We start from the raw sequence: 14,011 nt of genomic DNA, 5'->3' as shown, positions 1-14,011 counted from the left end.
ACCTAGTGTCAAAAACTTTGATACTTTGAACTTTGTTACCAGATAGCAGCAAGGCTATGTGGTGGCACTGTATCCAGCCCGCTTCATACATCCATTAAGACCACATAAAGGATCGAGAACACGCCGACTGAAAATGCCAAATCAGAATGTAATTTGTATATTAAAAATTGAAAACTAGTTTGTTGGGTTATTAGAGTGAGATAATTTCCCTTTCTTATAATGCAGTATTTCTGTATAGAGTGATTGTACTTAAAACAAGACAATGCAAGTCAGACTACTGCACTTGCATCAAGATAACTAACTTAATTCAATTTTTTTTTTAAATGGACCGAGTGACTGTACTGGTAACAAATGAAATAACTTTCCACAGTTAATACACAGATTACAGCTAATTTGTTTTGCTTTGTTTTGAACTGACTAATAGAAACCAGCAACACCATCATTTGAGAAACAGCAAAAGCCAAAGAGTGAGTCATTCAAGTTAGTGACTCAGCTTTGCATCAACTGTCCATAACACTGACAATGTGAAACACTTCCCTTGCAATACTCAAGGGGTCGCCAGAGTTATCAAGTTTCAGACTCTACTGAGTTGCTGTAACTGTTGCTGTAATTAGAGTCCAATCAAAACCTTTTGCACTTGATTTAGAAAGTAAAGCTCTTAACCATAGCCAGACCCTTGTTCTTCACAACTTCTCACAACTGCAAACACTCAAAGAGAGTCTGTGCTTGGAAGTCTGGTTCATTCATGGTTAACACGGCCTTCTGAAGCCTGTGGGTGAGCACTTCCTCCTCTACACTGGGACACATGATTTCTCCACAACAGAAACCACATCCTCAATGACAAGACATGCAAGAACACAGTGTACTTTACTGTGTTATACTGCAGCACACAAAACAAACAGTCCAGTATGGAAAAGAAATATAAACTCACTAACACACCTTGATCAAATGTTTTACCTCACCTACATCTGAAAGTGCTAACAACAAATTATGCAACTTGAAAAAATGTATTATACATTATATTACACTTGTTAATGTGATGTTAAAATGCTGTTTTATACATAATTTAAAAAGCTTGGTCTCGTCTCACCTGATGATGATCAGGGTGCTATTTTTTTAAAGCTGGACTAATCATTTTTATATTAACAACTATTGAAATTACTGTGTGTAATTTGAAAGGGGTTGCTCATAGTAACCTGCCATCAGAGTAACACTACCCATGATGCCGCTGTATGTGAAACCTAATTGTCTTTCACCTAATTGTTTTGGCATCCGGTCCACAGTTGAGTCTAACACTCTTCTCCCGCACCCTGTACAGTGTGGATAACATGTTAATGTCGTGCTGAAAAACTGAACTAATGCAGCTTTAATGGAAAGTCTGCATGACAAACTGGGGCGAAGTGTACTGAAATGTTTATCAGGCAGGGCCTAACAAAAATACACCTCTGGTTGCATTATAGTGAATTATTGAGTGTTTTTGGAACTTGACCCATTCTGGGTACTGAAATAGTATATCAGTCACTGCAGTCAATGCCCTGTAAGTACCCAAACTTAATGCAAGTGTGATAGCAACATAATATCCCTTTAATTTCTTTGATGGGGCTACATGGGCACTGATAACAGACTTAATTATAAAAAAAACAGACAAACTTACATTTGGCTGTTTGCTTTGTTAAAAAAAAATCTTAAATTAACTCCCAGAAGTATTGTTTCACAAACAAGCTTTATAATTTGAAATCTCATCCTCAGAAAAACACTGTTCAGTGATTATGTCCTATTGGCACTTTCGATCAGTCTATCTACATCACCCTCACGTAAAGATTCTGTGGGTTTCCAAGAATGACTTTCAGTTTCACCATGGTTGAAGAGAATGATTACAACATGAAAGCAAGCATACCCCAAGCTTACTATGGACATACACCTGATGCAAGAACCCAGACAGACAGGAGCAGATACAAAAAGAACATTGTGAAATTATTCACAAGAAACACTCAGGCAGGAAACTAGAAATGGGTCCCTAATGAGGAAGAAGCTGGGGTTGTCTCTCACTATTAACATGAACTATTTTACACATAAAGCTACATTTGATCAGATGTGAGGTGAAAGACAAGGATGCCCTTAATCACCCTAATGTTGTTGCGTTGAGTACTGCAAATGCGACAGCATTACACACAGATAAAAACAACTTCAGTTGACTTTTGACTGAACAGATTTCATTTTATGCCTGTTATTAGTTAGTTTTACATGCTTTTTTAAAATGCCAGCGCTACCCTGTAAAACCTTTTGCCAGCATGAACAAGGGCAACAGATCTTTGAGAGGAGAAACACAATACAACAAGTCATCAGAATGGGGCAGAAGCTCAAGAAAAAAGTTAACATTCTTTGCATTTGACATAAAGTTAATGGAAAACACACTTGCTTTGTATCGACATCCCCCACATTCCAAATGAGAAGAGTATTTTACTTACTGTAATGTAATGTCTAGCTATCACCATGTCCCACTGAGAGGGAGAAGGCATGTCAATGACTTGACCAAAAGTCCCGCCACCCCCAGCCACGTTTATCTTTCCACATCTTCAAACTGCTTCTCAGTAAAACCGTTACTTGTAAATGCGATATGTTGCATGTTCAGATTTTACCATTGACATTGAGGAAGCAGAGGTGAATTTGTACATGTTAGCGAGGCAAAGAGATAGAGATGGAAAGGATGTGCAGCAGGTTAGGGTGAATAAAGATAGGGATGGAAATTAATTAACAAGTACTAAGGGTGTGATTGAAAGATGGAAGGAGTACTTTGAAGAGTTGATAAGTGAGAAAAATAAAAGAGTAGAAGAGGTGACTTTTGTGGAGCAGGAAGTAGCAAAGATTAGTTAGAGTGAAGTGTGAGGAGGGCATTAAAGAGGATGAAGAGTAGAAAGGCAGTTGGTCATGATGACGTACCTGTGGAGGTATGAAAGTGTCTAGGAGAGGTGGCAATAGAGTGTCCGACTATTTTGTTTAAAAAGATCTTGGAGCGTGAGAGGATGCCCGAGCAATAAAGGAGCGTGTACTGGTGCAAATTTTTAAGAACAAGGGAGATGTGCAGAGCTATGGCAACTACAGAGGAATACAGCTGACGAGCTATACAATGTTGTGGTAAAGAGTAATAGAAGCTAGGCTAGAAGTGAGCATTTGTGACCAAAAAATGGTTTCATGTCTAGAAATAGTACAATAGATCCCGTATTTGCTCTGAGGATGCTGATGGAGATGTACAGAGATGGGCAAAGGAAGTTGCATTGTGTCTTCAAAGATCTAGAGAAAGTGTATGACAGGGTGCCGAGAGAGAAGCTTTGGTTTTGTATGAGGAAGTCTGGAGTGGCAGAGTAGTGCAGGACATGTATGAGAGCTGTAAGACTGTGGTGAGGCATGCTGTAGGTGTGACAGAGGAGTTGAAGGTGGAGGTGGGTCTGCATCAAGGGCCAGTTCAGGGTCCCTTCTAGTTTGTTAAAGTGATGGACAGGCTGACAGACGAAGTTAGACAGGTATCTCCATGGATTGTGATTTGCAGATGACATTGTTATCTGTGGCGAGAGCAGGGAGCAGGTGGAGGAAAATCTAGAGAGGTAATGTTGCTCTGGAATACAGAAGAATGAAGGTTAGCCACAGCAAGACAGAATACTTATGTGTGAATAAGAGGAAACCAAGTGGAACAGTGAGATTACAGGGAGCAGAGGTAAAGAAGGTGCAGGACTTTGACTACTTAGGGTCAACAGTGCAGAGCAATGCACGAGTGTGGAAAAAGAGGTGAAGAGGCATGTACAAGCATAATGGAATTTTAATAAAAGAGTATCAGTGAGAATGAAAAATAAGTTGTTCTAGACGGTGATGAGACCAGCAATGCTGTACAGTGGAAACAGTGGCACTGAAGAAAAGAGAGGAGGCAGAGCTGGAGGTAGCAGAGCTTGTGATCACGGATCATATGGATAAGATCAGGAATGAGTCCAGAGGGACAGCACATGTGAGATGTTTGGAGATATAGTCAGAGAGGACAGATTGAGGTGGTTTGGAATAGTTCAGATGTCAGATTGTGAACATATTGGTAATAGATGCTGAGGTTGGAGCTGCACGACAGGAGGTCTAGAGGAAGACTAAAGAGGAGATTAATGAATGTCGTGAGAGAGGACATGAAGTTAGTTGGTGTGAGAAAAGAGGATGCAGAGGATAGGGTTAAATGGAGGCAGATGATTCGCTGTGGCGACCCCTGAAAGGGAACAGCTGAAAGGAAAAGAAGAAGAATGCTTCCAATTTTATTACTACAGCTTGAGCAAGTTGCCATTCACTATCCAAGTAGTTTTTCAATTTAAAAGTTCAAAGCCTGCATCTACCATAGCCACATTAGTGCAAATGACCCAAGTAGCTTCCCCCATTTAATTGATGATACTGTGGGAACATGTTTCACAGCATGCAGTTCAATGGAACTTGTTGCAAGTGGTGAAGAATTTGACTCTAGGTCTTGTGTTCTACAGCTGTAGTGTATTTTCTAAATTACGTTGATACAGTATTTTTTCCAAACAAGAAAGTGTCCATATTTCAAATATATGGTAGTTTTATTGATATTTGCTCTGATGTTTTTGGAGATATGCAAACACAGATTCAGGTCAAAAAGTCTTCATTTGATATTTTATTTTACATTATTTTAAGACAAAACACCAGAGCCTGGTTGAGCTTTTGTCAACACAAAGCATACTGCACTGTAGGGTACTGGACTTCTAGGATTTACAATATCAAGCTCCTAAACACGTGAGTGCATATTTCCCTGAACTTATCTAGACATTTCCTGAAGGTGTTTCACATGAGAATGCAAATGTCCAAAGCATTTGGACTGGAAAAGAAAGTAAAATAAAAGAACATCATCCTCCAGCTACATGGTGCTGCAAAGTTTTTATTGCTGTTTACACCCTCAGTATCAATATTGGAAATGTAGTTTTACATCACAGGTTATGATCATCCAATAGGTGTGAAAAAATCTATTTGGTGAGATTGCATGTCAATTCTTGTTGCACAATAAATATTTTTGACACCACTGAAACCCAATGTTCCATCAACATGGGTTGGAGCCCAGAGAGATTAATGCTTTTAAATTACAACAAATGGCTCAGATAATTTTCACATTGACCCACTAGGGATGCTCTGAAAATCTAAATTCAGAATTTAGCAAACAGTGCTGAACGACTGAGCATTAATAAGATTAACACCAAAATGTGTAGCTAAATGTCTGTGATGATTTTCAGTCATCCAGGTCATGTTTATCCAACAAAGTGCTGTTCAGTGGCAACTGAACTTGCTTTAAACTCTTTGAGACATTTTACCAAAAGGTTTCATCAGTTCTGAACTGAAAATGAAGGTGTAACGTCTTCAAGAACATTAAGTCAGTTGCCACTGAAAAACAATTTTTGGGATAACACCAACTGAAATCTTATATGGGTTGCTGAGGCTGCTATATATACAGTAGAAACTGACTGAATGTCTTTAGCATCCTGCCTATTTGAGACCTTTCCACCAAATAGACACCACAAAAAACAAACTTAAATAAACAGCTGCATATTATGCATCAAAGTCAGACCAGTAACTGTAGTTGTTTTGCAAACTCCCCAAAAGGGCATCAGGACCTTATCTAAGTCTAAATGTCAGCCCTCGTAACAGTCTTCAGTGGTAATCTGATTGTCTATTGCATCATGAATCAACACTGACAAGCAGCAGTAAACAATAGTCATAGCATGGCATTCAGATAAGAGTAAATCTTAATGTGCCAACCATTATGCCCGGGGCTCTCTAATACTTAATTTACGAAGCTGCATCACACTGTGCAACATGATACAGGCTCGTCATCATGGCAACTGGTATCACAAAAAGGACAGCAGATGGTGTTTTCAATAAAGAATTCAGCCCGATAGAGGAATCAACTCAATGACTTTGTTTGGGAGTCTCCATTGTACTTATCATATTACACTAAGTTCTCTAGTTGCTGGAAAAAAAAACAAAACAAAAAACACAAGCTGATGTCAAAAAGCCTCACACTGAGGGGTTATCCGGTGTCAAAGAGGAAGAAGAAAGAATAAATAAATAAAAGAAGAAGAGGAGAAAAAATAAAAAAAACATTTAACATATCTACAACTATCCCCACATTATCATAATACATATAAGAAACATGGAGGTAGGGGCTGGCAGTGTGTCTGCAAATCAGCAGTAAATCGAAATCAGGCTCAGTCAGGGGAGATCTTCACGGATCCCCATGGCAGGCCAGCTGGGTATCATCTGATTGCTACATTATTTTAGTTGTGCTAAAAACATTTCCCACCTGAGTTGCTCTGGACCTCAACCAACAGGTGAGGGCTGGCCCGTTGCTTAATCCTTACCAAAACAGCTCCCAAACCAAGAGGAGGGGGTATTTATTTGGAAATCAGCAACACAGCCAGTCAGCATCTTTCTTTGCTATATAAATGGATACATACTGTAGACTTACTGTGATCGCTGAATTTATAAGGCAGTAAGGTAAATGTAAAAGCTGCTTTAACATAATGGTGAAAAATAACAGCCATAATTGTGTTATTTTCTTTAAATTAGCCAGTAGCAAATCAATCACTGTTGTGTGTTTTGGATGTTGCTTAAAAAAGTGACAGCAATTCCTGAGCACAGCAAGATTTTCTTTGCCATAAATGAGCAGTTCGCATTTTGTGCTTTTTATAGGCAACATGTGGTCTAAAGCACCCATGTGACACTTTTTAATTGGAGAATGGAGAACAAAGCACCCATTGTTTTTAAAGTCTAATAACATTTTGGAACTTTGCTGCGGTTCATTAGAACTGGGAGTTTCTTTGATGTTTCATGATTATGAGCAAATAAGGGTTCAGAAAAATATTAAAGTGTGCTATTTAAAGTCAAGATGTGCTAGGGATACCACAAATACTACTACAGCAATAAAACACACTATAATATGGATATCATACAGATAACTGTGAAAATAGAACTTGAATAAGTTATAGTTGTCCTTTTGCAATAATGTAATATCTTAAAGATCATGTAAATTAGAAACATGGTTTCTTTATTTCACCCAGGAGATTTGAGAAATCCAATTTCTCCAGCTCTTAGAAACATTGTTTCTTGGTGTTTTATATATACATACACTACCTCTCTAAAGTTTCCGGTCACTTGGATATTTTAATCATTTTCCAAGGAAACACAAATGAAATTGGTCTGACAAAGGAATATAGCAAAAGAACAAGACATGCTGACATTGTCAGAATTTAAAATAATGATTTTGGTGAATATTATGAAGAAAAAAGCCTGGTAGACCTTAGGCATTCTAGCTGTAAATTTTGAAAGCTTTCCTTCCCCAAGGTCCCTTTTACTTTGTACAAATCTCCTATTGTACCACCTCCAAAGCACCACCAGACCATCACGCTGCCTCCACCATGCTTGACAAAAGGTTTTAAGTACTGTTATAGCATCTTTTAATTTGTTCTGTGTCTCACAAATGTTCTTCTGTTTGATCTGAAGATATCTAGCATTGAGTAGCCTTCCTTTCTAAGGACAACAATAGACTAACAGATCTCTAATTAAAGTTCTTTCTTTCTGGCCATTTTGAACCTTTAAACAAACAACCAACTCCTGATGTTCAGATACTAACGAATGCCATGCTCCATGTTCAACTGCACAATTGCAAAAGAATTTTCTTATCAATCAAGGCTAATCAATCAATTAGCCTTATAAAATTATTTACTTCATTTAACAGCCATGCCAGATTGATGCAGAGGACTGACACTTGCTAATAATAGATGATTTTTAAGGAATAATTATATAGTATACATACTAGTTTATATGAATCATTTTCCTAAAATGGAATGCAATGATTTATAATAATTTCAAAGTCAATCTATATTTGATAAAAAATTGTATAAAAATGCCATATTGAATGTTAATAAATGTGATTTTATTTTAAAAATAACATAACATGTTATGCGAAAAAAAGGGGGCAAAAAGACAAAGTTGTTTAATAAAGTAAATTTGGAAATGTTATTGTTTAATTTACAGTATGTAATAATAATAATATTAGTAAAAGATTTAAAGAAATCTTCGTCAGCAAAGTACAAGGACAAAAAACAATCCTGAATGGCTGTGGTGTTCAAGCAGCACTGCATTAAAACAGACATGATTAGGAAAGCGTCCAGAATTTTTTGCCACTAAACACAGCTTATTGCTGCATCCACAAATGCAAATTAAAACTCCACCATGCAATCAAAATGCATACATGCAGAAGAAGATCCAGACAGAAAGAAAGAAACTGAAGGCAATTTGAAAGTTGTCCTCTGGTGTGGTGTGTCAAATTTCGATTTTTTTTTTTTTAATCATGGACATCCAGCTTGGTATCAGTGCATAGTTCTAATGCCAGCATCTGGGAAAAAAGTGTAACATTTCTGAAACTGAGACCAAAACTGAACTCTGTTGTGCTGTGTTTAGGTAAAGTGCAGAGTGTACTGCAGCTATCTGTAGCCATCTAGTATGTGAAGTATTTAGGGACAGCACGTAGTATAGTATAGGTCTTCTGTGTTTCAAGACAGAGGAGAGGCCACTAATTCTCTAGATTGTTGGTGAATTAATAGAATGCTGCACCCAAAACTGAGAGAAAGAGAGAGAGCGAGAAGGTCTTGCTTATTTTAGCAAATCAAACCACACTGTACATATATTCCAACAGCATGGCTCAGCAGTATAAGGGTCCAGGTGCTAAGGTGCCAGGTGTCTCTGTCTCAACATATTTTAAACATGTTAATGGGATCCAATTCAAATTGAGCATATTTTTTACTCACTTCACATTACTGATGATGATTGACATTTGATCTGTTGTCTTAGGTTTGGAAATTTTTTAAAAGCATTAATTTATTCTCATAACTTACTTTGTACAAATATATAATACAAAAGAACATGCAAAAGTCCAACTACAAGTGAAACTGAGACCAGAAGAATTGAAATGCAAGAGTGTAGTGAGGAAAACCTTCTACTGGTGATTTGTTAGTATAAGTTACAGTAAAGCAAACTATAAATACTATAGAAAGTCAAAACTTGCAGCAAATAAAGTTATGGCTGCTTTGAATGTGACGTGATACAGTACAACATAGCTAATTATTTTTTACTTTATCATTATTATTAGCACTATAGCTGCAGTTACACTGTTAATAATTCAATAATTCATAAATGATCCTCTGTCCCAACCTATGAACTATTTTCTCAAAATGGCAATAAGTGATATTTTACAGAAACTATAGAGAATAAAAAATGATAATGTGAGTCATGTCACAACAAATCACAACTTTTTTGGTTACCTCTTACCACTTCCATAGAATAGTTTTTGGCCACATTATGCAGTGGGTTTCAGAGGAATCAGGGTAGTGGGATAGTGACATTTAGCAACTACAGAGCCAGATATTTCCCCTCAAGAGAAGGCAAAAACCAGACAGTTTAAACTTAAACAGCTAAAAGGAATGAATATTGGATTAAAAATCACCAAATGGCACAAATGCCACCCAAAATGAACTATAATGATGCTCTAGGAATTAGGGGAATCTATTATAAATTTGTGTTCACATGATGTTTAATGCAAAAGCCCATTTCTGCCACAAATAGAAAAAGGGAAGAAGAAAAGTTTGTCATGATGCAAAGAAAAAGCAATGGTAAACTGAAATTATGAGAACATTATTTAAAATTATTATAATTTAAAATATTTTCTAATGGAAAAAATGTAATATTTTTGTCTCAAAATAAATATTTATAAAGGTTAAAGTGTGGTACCTGTCTTATGACACTGCTGTGCTAAAAGTCAGTTTAACATTAACAAGCAACAGAATAAACAGACAGATAACCAGTCCAGCACACATTGATTTAGCCTGAAATGAAGCCAACATTTGAGCTTCATTACATTTATCACAACTTGTGTGTGTATGTGTGTGCCTTGGCCACAGCAGGGAGGTCTAGTGGAGTAGAGACGCTGTGTATTGACATTCTACATGGTGCAGGATTCTGGCTGTGTGGAATTGAACAACATGAAAGTCTTACCAGAGGAAGTGGTAAAGTCTGACTCCAGGCAGCACTGAGGAGCTGCTGAGCTCCCCGAGAGAAACACCTACAAAAACACACACACATATAGCATGGTCAGACTAACAACCAACTGAGGCACAAATCACATCCCAGCCACGAAAACTAGTAGGTCCTTAGGTTGGCTACAAACGATTGCAAACATTCTGCCATGGCATAAAACATGTACAGAGGCAGTGAGAAAGTTTAATAGAGTAAAAGCTTCATACTAGAGATGGCAAAGACATTAATACGCCCAGAATCCAGGTTTCTGCCTGTGTTCTCTTCACCTCTTTGAAATTGAAAGGAAGTTAAAAAAAATTGAATCAGTTTCAGAAAAGGACACATTGGAAAGAAACTTAAAAATAACAACACTGACAAAAAACAATGTGCAGGAATGCAGAAATAAAGGCTCCAGTCTGGTTTTACCAAAAAGAAAAAAAAAGTGGAAGTTGTGTTTGTGGTGAGATCTCAAGGGCAAAAGGGGGAAAAAACAACAGGAGGTGGTTTGATTGTGATGAGAAAGGAAAGCATTTGTTTATGTCATTAATTCAGTGGCAGGACAGGACTGGTCATCTCTCTCCAACAGACAATAATCACTTGTAATCAGACTTAATGGGCACTCTAATGAGAATGCTTTTCCTCCCTCTGTGCTCTGTGGCAATCTTTAACGCACTCGTCCACACAAAAACAAGTGTGAGTGTGCATGCCTTTCTGTGCATTTGCAACTAGTCTAGAGGATGCAATGCCGCAACTCCATCTGAAAATGAATAATTGTTTTAATAATACTCTCTATCCATAACAGTACAACATAATTAAGTCATGTTTGTATGTAATGCTCATTTACATATTTCCTTGGTTCATATTCTTTTCATGCCTCATCTGCATGCATTCATTCATTTGCACGAACTGGGTAGTCTGTGAAGGTACACCTACATGCCTGCTGTGTTCCCAGTATTGTATTGACAGATATAAATATAATGTGAGTAAAATAATAACACAAAAAAAAAAAAAAAAATCAGATCTTTCATGTCTTAATCCCATAGACATAGTCCTGCAAGGGTTGCATCTTTACCTTAGTATTGAGTGTTTATTGTGCTCTTGGGGTAATTTGACTGGCCGCCCTATCCCAAAATGTCTCCATTTGTAGATTGTTTACCTGTGAAGTCTTTGAAATCACTTTGTAACTCTTTCCAGCTTTATGTAAATCAACAATTATTGATCGTAGATCCTCTGAAAGCTTCATTTGGTGAGGCATGGCTCACATAAACGTATTATTCTTGTGCAGAGCAAGCTCAAAAAGTTAGAGTGTTTTCAGTCAGTCGAAGCAGCTCTAACACCTCCGAATTAATTAAACTTATGCTAACACCTGACTCCAATTAGCTTTATTCAGGGCATTATTCACATACTTTTCCCACTCACACTGTGAGGTTTTTATGGTTGTTCTTAATAAAGACATGAAATGAAGAAAATCACAATAAGTTTTGTGTTGTTACTTTAGGCACACTATATTTCTTAATACTCTTGACTTAGATGAAGATCAGAAACAAATTAATGCAGAAAATGGAATTCCAAGAGATTCACATACTTTTTCTTGCCACTGTATCTATTTATCATAATATCCAAAAGCTGCTTTTACACATGCACACCCTGAACATCTCCGGACTTTATCTGATTGAGCTCCGTGTGAGAATGCAAACGTTTAGAAAAAATCTCTATGATATTGAAATTGGCAAAGACTATAGTAGAATTTCAGTGGTTTTAGTACCAACGACTAAATGTTTGGTAAAATAAGAGACAATACATTTTGAGTTCTTTGAAAAAATTAAGAAACTTTAACTCTGTTTTTAGCTGTCAGCTTCTTCTCTTTGGAGGAGATGGAAACCTAATGTCTATTTAAACTCATGTACAATCTATTATGTTGTTTTCTGTCAGATTTCTAGGTACAAGTTATAGATCATGGTCATTGTGACCTCAAGTCCATTCTTGTGGTATTCACAAGAATGGACTTGAAAGAATGGACAGAGGAACGCCTTGAAAGAAATGCTTTGCCACTAACGTCCACTTGGACTCTAAGATGGACTGATTAGACTTTAGTGGTCACTGTGACCTCATGTATATTCCATTCTGGTGCATATTATTTCTCAAAAACACTCGTATTAAATTGCATTCTATCTGGCATAAACTTATCAGAATATAATATATATCAGTATAGACAAAAAGGGGCAGAGGTACAGAGCCACAGTTATAGTTTCCTATTGCTTCTAATGGCTTTCCAATTATAGCAAGCGACAAGTAACCACGGTGCAATAAAACATGCTCTCATTATTTTTGGTTACTAAATATATTTGGTAAGGGCATAAAAGCATGTGACAATGACAATATGCTGTAGTTTAATTGACTTCATGTAATATATTCCACGGTCTTGATTCTTTTAGTTGAAAATATTCCATAAAAACTAAAGATGTTTAAAAAAATGATTTTGACACACATGACTCTGGCCTGCCATGCTATTACCTAGGCAGAAATATGTGTATACACCATTCAGGCAGACAAAAAGAGAAGGATAAAAAGAAAGAAAGTGTATGTTTGTCTAAGAGAGAGACAGAGAGTTGTGAAAAAAACACCCACTGATACACTCAGTTTCCATGGTGATGAGTTATATTTGACAATGTGACGCACATTTACAGCATCCACTTGTGCTGTTAGTCATCTTCATCTGTTCCAGTGCAGTGAGGTAAAAGTATGAATGATTTGTACTTAAGAAAAGTGAGATCAAATGTACTGCATCTACTCGGACTGCATCTGGAGAAGGTCTAGAAAAAGAACTTAGATGAGAGTTGACAGGCTCAACTGTAATGGTTGTAAATGGTTAAGCAAAGGCAAGAGGGCAAATCTTAACTTCAGTATTTTCCTGCAGGGGTGTGTCAAGTGGTCTGTGGGAAACTAAATGAATGCAAGCCTTTCTGTCTACGATTCCAACTCAAAAGTTCCCACTTCATGTTTCCAATGTAATTAGTATTGTGTATTTATCCTGATAGGAAAAAGTACTTTACTATCAATGCAAGAAATGAGTACTCAGTTTCAAACTGGAATAGGCTTAGTTTTAAATGTTGTCAGTTTAGAAACATATCTAAAGCTGAAACGCATTTGAGGCTAGTGTTTGCGTATTGTTAGAACAAAAAGTACATAGTTGAAATTCAAGTTCAAATATAACATTATTGCCATTGTGGGGACAGTAGCGCAGGTGGTAGAGCAGTTGTCTATGAACTGAATGAATAGTGGTTCGATTCTTTGGGTACTGCCAGATATGTACTGTCTAGCAGCTGTCCAACCACAATTTCCCCAAGGGGATCAATAAAGTATGTAATTACTAACTAGGAGAAGATTATATGATTTTCACTTGAAAATCAACTTTTCTGTGTGTTAAGGCGGCAAGCTGATTGGCCAGCTTGTGGAAGTCTTCCTATGGGCTTAACTGTGACTATTTGGAACAGCACTGTCCTTCAGCAACAACCTACCTGAAAATCCTGAGACATATCGAGCTCTGCAAGAACCCTCAGAACTAGCACTAGCTGCAAGTGGAGCTATGGCAGCTAAATTAGGGTGGGTGGGACTGTACTTAGTAGGTGTAGGACCCCAAAACAGATGACCATTTATGCATTTCCACAACATTTAGAAAATACGCAACACGAAAAGTGTGCAGATTTCAGGTTAAGAAAGTAACAGAAGGTGTAGCGTGAGCAGACTGTCATCAGCTGCGAGGTGTTCAGGATGTTATAAAATAGTAATTTTATGTGCAAACACTGTCAAAGTACAATAACTACTTAATAACTACTAAAACAAATATGCTGGGGTGGATATCATTTACAGTTTAGCCCTGCATTTTTTCAGTGACGTAATTGAT

At 37.2% G+C, this 14,011-nt stretch overlaps 1 protein-coding gene across 1 annotated transcript in view; it reads right to left on the bottom strand.

The window, feature by feature from the left end:
• thrb (thyroid hormone receptor beta) overlaps positions 1 to 14,011 on the bottom strand; it is a 96,452-nt gene that overhangs the window by 30,431 nt on the left and 52,010 nt on the right. The window contains exon 2 of the mRNA XM_026347248.1: positions 10,087 to 10,153. The gene's annotated coding sequence lies outside the window, so the exon portion shown is untranslated. The remainder of the gene's footprint in view (positions 1 to 10,086; positions 10,154 to 14,011) is intronic.

Source organism: Anabas testudineus, chromosome 11 (assembly GCF_900324465.2).
Source record: "Anabas testudineus chromosome 11, fAnaTes1.2, whole genome shotgun sequence".
In the NCBI taxonomy this organism is placed as follows: domain Eukaryota; kingdom Metazoa; phylum Chordata; class Actinopteri; order Anabantiformes; family Anabantidae; genus Anabas; species Anabas testudineus.
Note: the sequence above shows the minus strand (reverse complement) of the source record. Positions and strands in the feature narration are given on the sequence as shown.